At 44.0% G+C, this 8,681-nt stretch overlaps 1 long non-coding RNA gene across 1 annotated transcript in view; it reads left to right on the top strand.

Moving 5' to 3' along the window:
* The window catches only part of LOC112609004, a 15,876-nt gene extending 9,437 nt beyond the window's left edge, over positions 1–6,439 (top strand). Inside the window, exon 2 of the long non-coding RNA XR_003116153.1 lies at positions 6,191–6,439. This is a non-coding gene — a long non-coding RNA (uncharacterized LOC112609004). The remainder of the gene's footprint in view (positions 1–6,190) is intronic.
* The last annotated feature ends 2,242 nt before the right edge of the window (positions 6,440–8,681 follow it).

Here is an 8,681-nt window from a genome sequence, read left to right as displayed (position 1 = left end):
AGGAAGGAAGGAAGGAAGGAAGGAAGGAAGGAAGGAAGGAAGGAAGGGATATAAATCTCAGTTCTGAAAACTGGAAGCCTGAAATCGAGGTGTCCCAGCGTTGCTTTCTCTCCCCAGTTCTTGAGGCTGCCATGCCCCTTGGTGTCCCTGGCTTGTAGGTAGCTCTCACCCTGTCTCTGCCTCCATTTTCGCATGGCATTCCCGTTTGTCTGTCTCTGTGTCTCTAGGACTGTTTTCTCCTCCAGCAAAGGCTGTTTTCTTATTCCATCCAAGCTGACTGTTTATGCTGAGATGGTTGGTTGGATCCCAGTGTCGCAGGTCTCATCTCTACAGCAAGGGTTTGGCCACCACATCTTTGGTGTTTTATTTTATTATTCATATTTTGACTGGGTGCAGTGGTTCATGACTGTAATACCAGCACTTTGGGAGGCCAAGGCAGGCAGATTGCTTGAGGCCAGGAGTTCAAGACCAGCCTGGGCAACCTGACGAAACCCTGTCTGTACAAAAAGCACAAAAACTAGCCAGAATATGGTGGTGCATACCTGTAGTCCCATCTACTTGGGAGGCTGAGGTGGGAGGATCTCTTGAGCCTGGAGGGTGGAAGCGGCAGTGAGTCAGGATTGTGCCACTGCACTCCATGGAGCCTGGGTGACAGAGTGAGACCCTGCCTCAAAAAATAAATATTTCTTATTTATTTGTGGGAGGGAATCAATCAGAAGTACTTTCCATTTTTCATCTGCCAGGCAGTATAAAGGGAGTAGCCTCTGACTCTTTTGCTACTTTGGTGTGGCGAGGTTTTTCTTTTGGTTCAGTTCTAGGAAGTCAGTACTAATTGCCTTCAGGTTCCCTGCCTCCAGATCCTATTCTCCTGCCTCACTAGTACCCATCATGTAATGTTAAAGTTCTACAACTCAACAATAAAACCCTAATAACTAAATTTAAAAATGGGTAAAAGTTTCCCATGGATGAACTTGGAGGATATGTTATGTGAAAAACATGAGGTACTGAAAGATAAATACGGCATATTCTCACGTGTGGAATCTAAAAAAGGTCGAGCTTGGCCAAGTGCAGTGGCTCATGCCTGTAATCCTAGTGAGAGGTGACAACGTGCTAGCAGCCCTCGCTGGCTCTCGGCGCCTCCTAGGCCTCGGCGTCCGCTCTGGCCACACTCGAGGAGCCCTTCAGTCCACCGCTGCGCTATGAGCGCCCCTCTCTGGGGCTGGCCAAGGCCGGAGCCGGCTACCTCTGCTTGCTGAGAGGTGTGGAGGGAGAGGCGCCTGCGGCAGCCGCCGCTGCGCGCTGCACTCGAGGGAAGGCGCGGGATCCAGGTGAGTGCGGACTCGCAAGCCCCGCACTGGGCGTGGTCCGCCAGGGCCTGCTGGGCTTGATAGGGGGATGAGCTCCCTCTGGGCTGTGGGAGTGCCCGGGCTAGGTGCTGCAAACTAACGCGGCCAGTGCCAGTGAGAGGGGAAGCTGGCTGGGCTTCTTGGAGGGGTGGGGACTTGGAGCACTTTTCCGTATAGCTAAAGGATTGTAAACGCACCAATCAGCACTCTGTGTCTAGCTAATAGGGTGGGGGTTTGGAGAACTTTTGTGTCTAGCCGAAGGATTGTAAACGCACCAATCAGCTCAATCAGCTCTCTGTGTCTAGCTAAAGGTTTGTAAACGCACCAATCAGCATGCTGTCAAAACGGACCAATCAGCTCTCTGTAAAATGGACCAATCAGCAGGATGTGGGTGGGGGGGGCCAAATAAAGGAATAAAAGCAGGCCACCAGCACCAGCAGCGGCAATCCTGTGGGGAAGTGTGTGCTGTGGAAGCTTAGTTCTTTTACTCTTCCCAATAAATCTTGCTGCTGCTCACTCTTTGGGTCCATGTCACCTTCATGAGCTGTAACACTCACTGCGAAGGTCTGCAGCTTCACTCCTGAAGCCAGCGAGACCACAAACCCACTGGGAGGGACGAACAACTCCAGACCTGAGGAATCAACAACTCTGGATGTGCCACCTTTATGAACTGTAACACTCACCGTGAGGGTCCATGGCTTCATTCCTGAAGTCAATGAGACCAAGAACCCACCAATTCTGGACACACTAGCACTTTGGGAGGCTGAGGCAAGGGGATCACTTGAGGTCAGGAGTTCAAAACCAGCTTGGCCAATACAGTGAAACCCCTATCTCTACTAAAAATGCAAACATTAGCCAGGTGTGGTGGCACGTGCCTGTGGTCCCAGTTGCTTAGTTGCCTGGGAGGCTGAAGTGGGAAGATTGCTTGAGCCTGGGAGGTTGAGGCTGCAGTGAACAGAGATTATGCCACTACACTCCTGACTGGGTGATAGGGTAAGACCCTGTCTCCAAAAAAAAAAAAAAAAATAGGTGGAATTCATAGAAGCAGAGTCAAATATGGTTACCAGGGGCTGGAGCGATAGGATGATGTTAATCAAAGGATACCAAATTTCAGTTAGACAGCAGGAATAACTTCAAGAGGCCTATTGTAAAACATGGTGACTACAGTTAATAACAATGTATTGTATTCTTTTTTTTTTTTTTTTTTTTTTGAGACGGAGTCTTGCTCTGTTGCCCAGACTGGAGTGCAGTGGCCGGATCTCAGCTCACTGCAAGCTCCGCCTCCTGGGTTTACGCTATTCTCCTGCCTCAGCCTCCCGAGTAGCTGGGACTACAGGCGCCAGCCACCTCGCCCGGCTAGTTTTTTTTTTGTATTTTTTAGTAGAGACGGGGTTTCACCGTGTTAGCCAGGATGGTCTCGATCTCCTGACCTCGTGATCCGCCCGTCTCGGCCTCCCAAAGTGCTAGGATTACAGGCTTGAGCCACCGCGCCCGGCCAATGTATTGTATTCTTAATAAAAAAAAAAGTAAAAGATTAGAACAGATGCTTTGCTGAAGAAGACACATATGACTAGCCAATTAATCCATGAAAACGTTCAACATTGTTAGTCATCAGGGAAATGTAAATTAAAACTACATTTCACATCATCACACACCATTTTATACCCTCAAAATTGCTAAAATTAAAATAACCCACAAGGTCGAATATTTGTGAGGATGTGGAACAACCAGAACTCTCACACTACTGGTCTAACCACTTTGGGAAAAGGCCTGGGAGTTGTTGTTGTTGTTGTTGTTTTGAGATGGAGTCTCACTCTGTCACCCAGGCTGGAGTGGAGTGGTGTGATCTAGTCACTGCAACCTAGGCCTGGGAGTTTCTTGTAAAACTAAACATGCACCTACTCTCTGACCCAGTGTCCCACTCTTTGGTGTGCACCAAGAGGAATGAAATGTATTTTCACCAAAAGACTTGTACTATAAGGTACGTTTCTGGTTTACTCACAGTAGTCCCAAACAGGAAGCAGCCCTAGCAGCCATCCATAGGAAAATGTTCAACTGTAGTGAATTCATTCATTGGAACACTACTCAGTAATAAAATGGAATGAGTTGCTGCTACCCACAACATAGATGAATCTTGAAAGCATTTTGCTGAGTGACAGAAGCCTTAAAGGAACCATGCTCTATGGTTCCATTTATACAAAGTTCTAGAAGAAGCTAAATAAGTCTATGTTGGAAAAAAATCAGGACAGTGAATTGCTTTGGGAGATTGTCAATGGAGACTGACCAGAAGGAGCATGAGGACACTTTCTGGGGTCATGGTAATGTTCTGCAAGAACTCCCTACTGCCCCATGAGCCAGTCTCTGGTAGACTCTAATCTGCATTCTGTCAAATTCACAGAGACAGAAAATCAGATTAGGATACAAATCTACAAATTTTGTAGAGTTCTTGCCATCTGTTTTCTGTATGTCTCATACGGTTTTTTGGTTCCTCAATTCCTCCATTACTGCCTTTTTTGTATTTAGTTGATTTTTTGTAATGTTTCATTTTGATTTCTCTCTTCCTTCCTTTTCTGTCTGTTTTTGGTAATTGTCTAAGTGGTTGCCTTGTGAATTGCATATTACATCTTAAATTTATAACAACCTGGTTTGAAAAATACCACCTTAGTTTAAATAGTACATAAATACTTTCATCCTATACATTTCCAACCCTTCTCCTTTATATTGTTATTGTCACAGATTACATCTTTATATATTGTGAGCCTATTAACATAGATTTACAATTATTATTTTTCCTATTTGTTTTTTAATTATATAGCAAAAAAGAAAAGTACAATAATACTGGCTTTTATATTTCCCTAAATAGTTACCTTTACCAGTTTCTTTCTTCATATAGCTTTGAGTTACTATCTGGTATCCTTTCATTTCAGCCTGAAGGGGTTTAGCAGTTCTTGTAGGGAAGGTCTATAAATGAAAAATTCCCTTAACTTTTGTATATCTGGGAATGTCTGAATTTCTTTTTTTTTTTCCTTCTTTCTTTTTCTTTCTTTCTTTTTTTTTTTTTTTCAGAGCAGGAGTGGAAGTTTATTTAAAAAGGCTTTAAAACAGTAAAGAAAGGAAAGTATGCTGGAAGAGACCCAAGCGGGCATGTGAAGGTCAAGTGCCTTTTTGTTTGAGACAGTGTTTCACTGTGTCTCCTAGACTGAATACAGTGGCATGGCTCACTGCAACCTTGAACTCCTAGGCTCAAGCAATCTTCCCACCTCAGCCTCCCAAGTAGCTGGGATTACAGGGGTGACACTGCATTTGGCTAATTTTTAGAAATTTTTTGTAGAGACAGGGTCTCCTTATATTACCCAGACTGATCTCAAAATCCTAGGCTCAAGTGATCCTCCCACCTCAGCCTCCCAAAGTGTTGGGATTACAGGTATGAGTCCCCACACCTGGCCCGATTGAATTTTTGAAGAATAATTTTGCCAGATATCAAATTCTTGGTGTAAAGTTCTTCAGCACTTTAAATACGTTATCCCCCCTGCCTTCTGGCCTCCATGGGGACTGGTGAGAAATCACGTGTCAATCTTACTGAAGATCACTTTTACTTGTTTATCCATTTACCTGTTGATAGACAGAGGATAAGTTGCTTTTCTCTTGCTGCTTTCAAGATTCTGTCTTTGTCATTGTCCTTGACAGTTTGATTTAAATGTCCTCAGTGTATATCCCTTTGAGTTATCCTCTTTAGAGCACGTTGAGCTTCTTGGATGTGTAGATGTATAGATTTATGTGTTTCATCAAATTTGAGAAGTTTTTCATTTTTTTGTCTTTTTTTGAGACAGAGTCTTAACTGTCACCCAGGCTGGAGTGCAGTGGCGCCATCTCAGCTCACTGAAAGCTCCACCTCCTGGGTTCATGTGATTCTCCTGCCTCAGCCTGCCAAGTAGCTGGGACTACAGGCACCCACCACCACACCCAGCTAATTCTCTTTTTTTTTTTTTTTTGTATTTTTAGTAGAGATGTGGTTTCACCATGTTAGCCAGGCCGGTCTTGATCTCCTGACCTTGTGATCCACCCGCCTCAGCCTCCCAAAGTGCTGGATTATAGGCGTGAGCCACTGTGCCCGGCCGAGAAGTTTTTCTTCACAGCTTTGCAAACACTTACTTTCCATTTTTTTGTTGTTGTTGTTGTTTAAATAATAGCCATCCCAAAGAGCGTGAGGTGTCCCTTCATTCCTACACATAAAACTCACAAAAAGTTTGCTTATCATTCCTACAGATCATCTGGCTTAGAGGTCTTCATTTATAATGGAGGAATCCTTCTATCAGGAAACACACCAATTATTCCATTTAACTGAAAGTTGAGATGGCCTCATAGCTATTTTGAGGTCTTCCATTGAACCAATAGGCAATTAAGGGAGTTACATACTGGCTTGAGTGATTGGCCCTGATTACTAAGGAGAAATAGTGTTGCTGATGCAAAATGTGGGCAAAGAAGATTAGACCTGGACCTTAGGGCATTCTCAGGGTGGGGTGGGTCTCTTGGTATTTCTATGTCCAACAGTAAAAGTTAATGGAAGATCATAGCAACTCTATAAAAATGAGATCACTAAGGCCTCAGATCCTTCAGGAATAAAATTTTAGGTCATTCTGCCAGATACAGAACCCTGATCAGCTGAGAGGGTGGCTGAGGGCAAAGGTAGCAATGAAACAGGTAGTGAAAGAAGGAAGTTATAAATATTAATGATGGTCTCTGACTAGTTATAGTAAAGAAGACTGTAGTAAATATGCATACTTTAGTCTCTGCTTGTATTTGTATATATGAATCAATTTCAGTTTTATTTCTCTTTTCTCCAGCTATTTACATAAGGAAAGTGGATGGTGATTAACCTCAGAGTCTCCAGGGACAAACTATCCAGGACTGTGACTGAAATAGAAGAGGAATTAACATCATTCAGAACTGAACACGGTGACTGAGGGGAGTTTGTGTCTCCCGTTTTAGGAAAAAAGATGAGAACATGTATGAAGGAGAGTCATGTACTGTATATTAGGCTGTTATTTGAAAAGTTAGAGGTGCCCACTAAAAACCGCTCAGCAATTTTCTTGAAGACCTCAGTGCTCGTGTTGTTCTTTCCTCTGTATGTTTTCCGCTCTCCTGCCCTTCTCAGAAAGAGTCTACAGCAGAAGCCATTGACCCTGTTCAAATTACAGAAGAGTCCTTTTTGAATTTATGGAAATCCTGAAATATTAAAATTGTGCCAAATAGTGTTATACATTTTATTTTTATTTTTATTTTTTGAGAGAAGGTCTGGCACTGCATGCAGGCTGGAGTGCAGTGGGATGATCTCAGTTCACTGCAACCTTGACCTCCGAGGCTCAAGTGATCCTCTCACCTCAGCCCCCCAAGTGGCTTGGACTACAGGTACATGCCAACACACCTGGCTAATTTTTGTACTTTTTGTAGAGACAAAAAGTCTACATGTTGTCATGTTGCCCAGGCTGGTCTCAAACTCTTGGGCTCAAGTGATATACCCGCCTCGGCCTCCCAAAGTGCTGTTATTACAGGTGTGAGCCACCAAACCCAGCCTCATGTTATGACTTTCCAACCAGAATTTAGTGTTAACAAAGTAATCACAAATGTAATATATTAGTTTGAAATTAGTAATGCCCACCAGATTCAATCACTAAAAAATGTGATGTCATTAAAAACCATTTTCCTACATGGAAACAAGAGCCAACTTCTGTCCCAAGCAGGTTGAATTATCACAATTTCCTAATAAGCAGAGTCCAACTTCCTAATTCAAACCCTTAAACTCATTGTTAAATAAGCCCAGAGGAGTTGGACATTTTCCATCACGCATGTGAGAAGAGAGAAGAAGACCAATGATACTCTTTAGATTTAACAGGTAACCCTTAAAAGTATCTGTTAAGAATACAGCCGGGCGCGGTGGCTCAAGCCTGTAATCCCAGCACTTTGGGAGGCCAAGACGGGCGGATCACGAGGTCAGGAGATCGAGACCATCCTGGCTAACACGGTGAAACCCCGTCTCTACTAAAAATACAAAAACTTAGCCGGGCGTGGCGGCGGGCGCCTGTAATCCCAGCTACTCGGGAGGCTGAGGCAGGAGAATGGCGTGAACCCGGGAGGCGGAGCTTGCAGTGAGCTGAGATCCGGCCACTGCACTCCAGCCTGGGTGACAGAGCGAGACTCCGTCTCAAAAAAAAAAAAAAAAAAAAAAAAAAAAAAGAATACAGAGATGACCATGATAACACTATCACCAGAGCAACAACTATCAACTAACGTAACCATGTAGAAATAATGTCCTTTTTGTGGGTCTTCTTTTCTTCCTTTTTTCTTTTTTTTTTTCTTTTTTGGTGCAAGACATGGCAACAGTTTCTAAAGTCTATGTTCACATAATATTTGCAAGAAAAGGCTTATTTTAATGACAGCACAAGTGGGTAACTGTTACAGATACTCACATGACCCTGCACTTTCCATTTCACAGCAGAGGGCAGGATTGTGGTGACCACTCTCAAGTTACCATCATCACGAATCAGCTTACTTAAAACAGTTTATTATGATTATAAATAATCTAAAATATTTTATTTAAAATAGATTATTTAGAATCAATTATTTTAAATACTTTGTGATGTAGAACATTCTCTCTGGTCAGGTGTGGTGGTTCACGCCTGTAATCCCAGCACTTTGGGAGGCCAAGACGGGAGGATTGCTTGAGCCCAGGAGTTTGAGACCGGCCTACACAACATAGTGAGACCCCATCTCTATTAAAAACACATAAATGAGCTGGGTATAGTAGCTTGCATCTGTAGCCCCAGCTACTCAGGAGGCTGAGGTGGGAGGATCACTCGAGCCCAGGAGGTTGAGGCTGCAGGGCTGTGATCGCACTACTGCATTCCAGCCTGGGTGACAGAGTGAGACTGTCTCAAAAAAAAAAAAAAAAAAAAAGGCCAGGCGTAGTGGCTCACACCTGTAATCCCAGCCCTTTGGGAGGCTGAGGGAGCAGATCACTTGAGGTCAGGAATTCAACACCAGCCTGGCCAACATGTGAAACCCCGTCTCCACCAAAAATACAAAAATTAGCTGGGTGTGGTGGCACGTGCCCATGATCCCAGATACTTGGGAGGCTGAGGTGGGAGGAATGCTTAAACCAGAGGCGGAGGTTGCAGTGAGACGAGATCACACCACTGCACTCCAGCCTGGGTGACAGAGTGAGACTGTCTCAAAAATAAAATAAATAAGTAACATTTTTTTCTGACCTCCCCTGTTCTTTCTGAGACCTCCTTGTTAAGTTTTAAGACTCGCAGTTTTTGAGGCCTGGTCCTGAAG

The sequence above is a fragment of the Theropithecus gelada genome, chromosome 16 (assembly GCF_003255815.1).
Source record: "Theropithecus gelada isolate Dixy chromosome 16, Tgel_1.0, whole genome shotgun sequence".
In the NCBI taxonomy this organism is placed as follows: Eukaryota; Metazoa; Chordata; class Mammalia; order Primates; family Cercopithecidae; genus Theropithecus; species Theropithecus gelada.
This window is presented reverse-complemented; position numbering and strand designations above follow the sequence as displayed.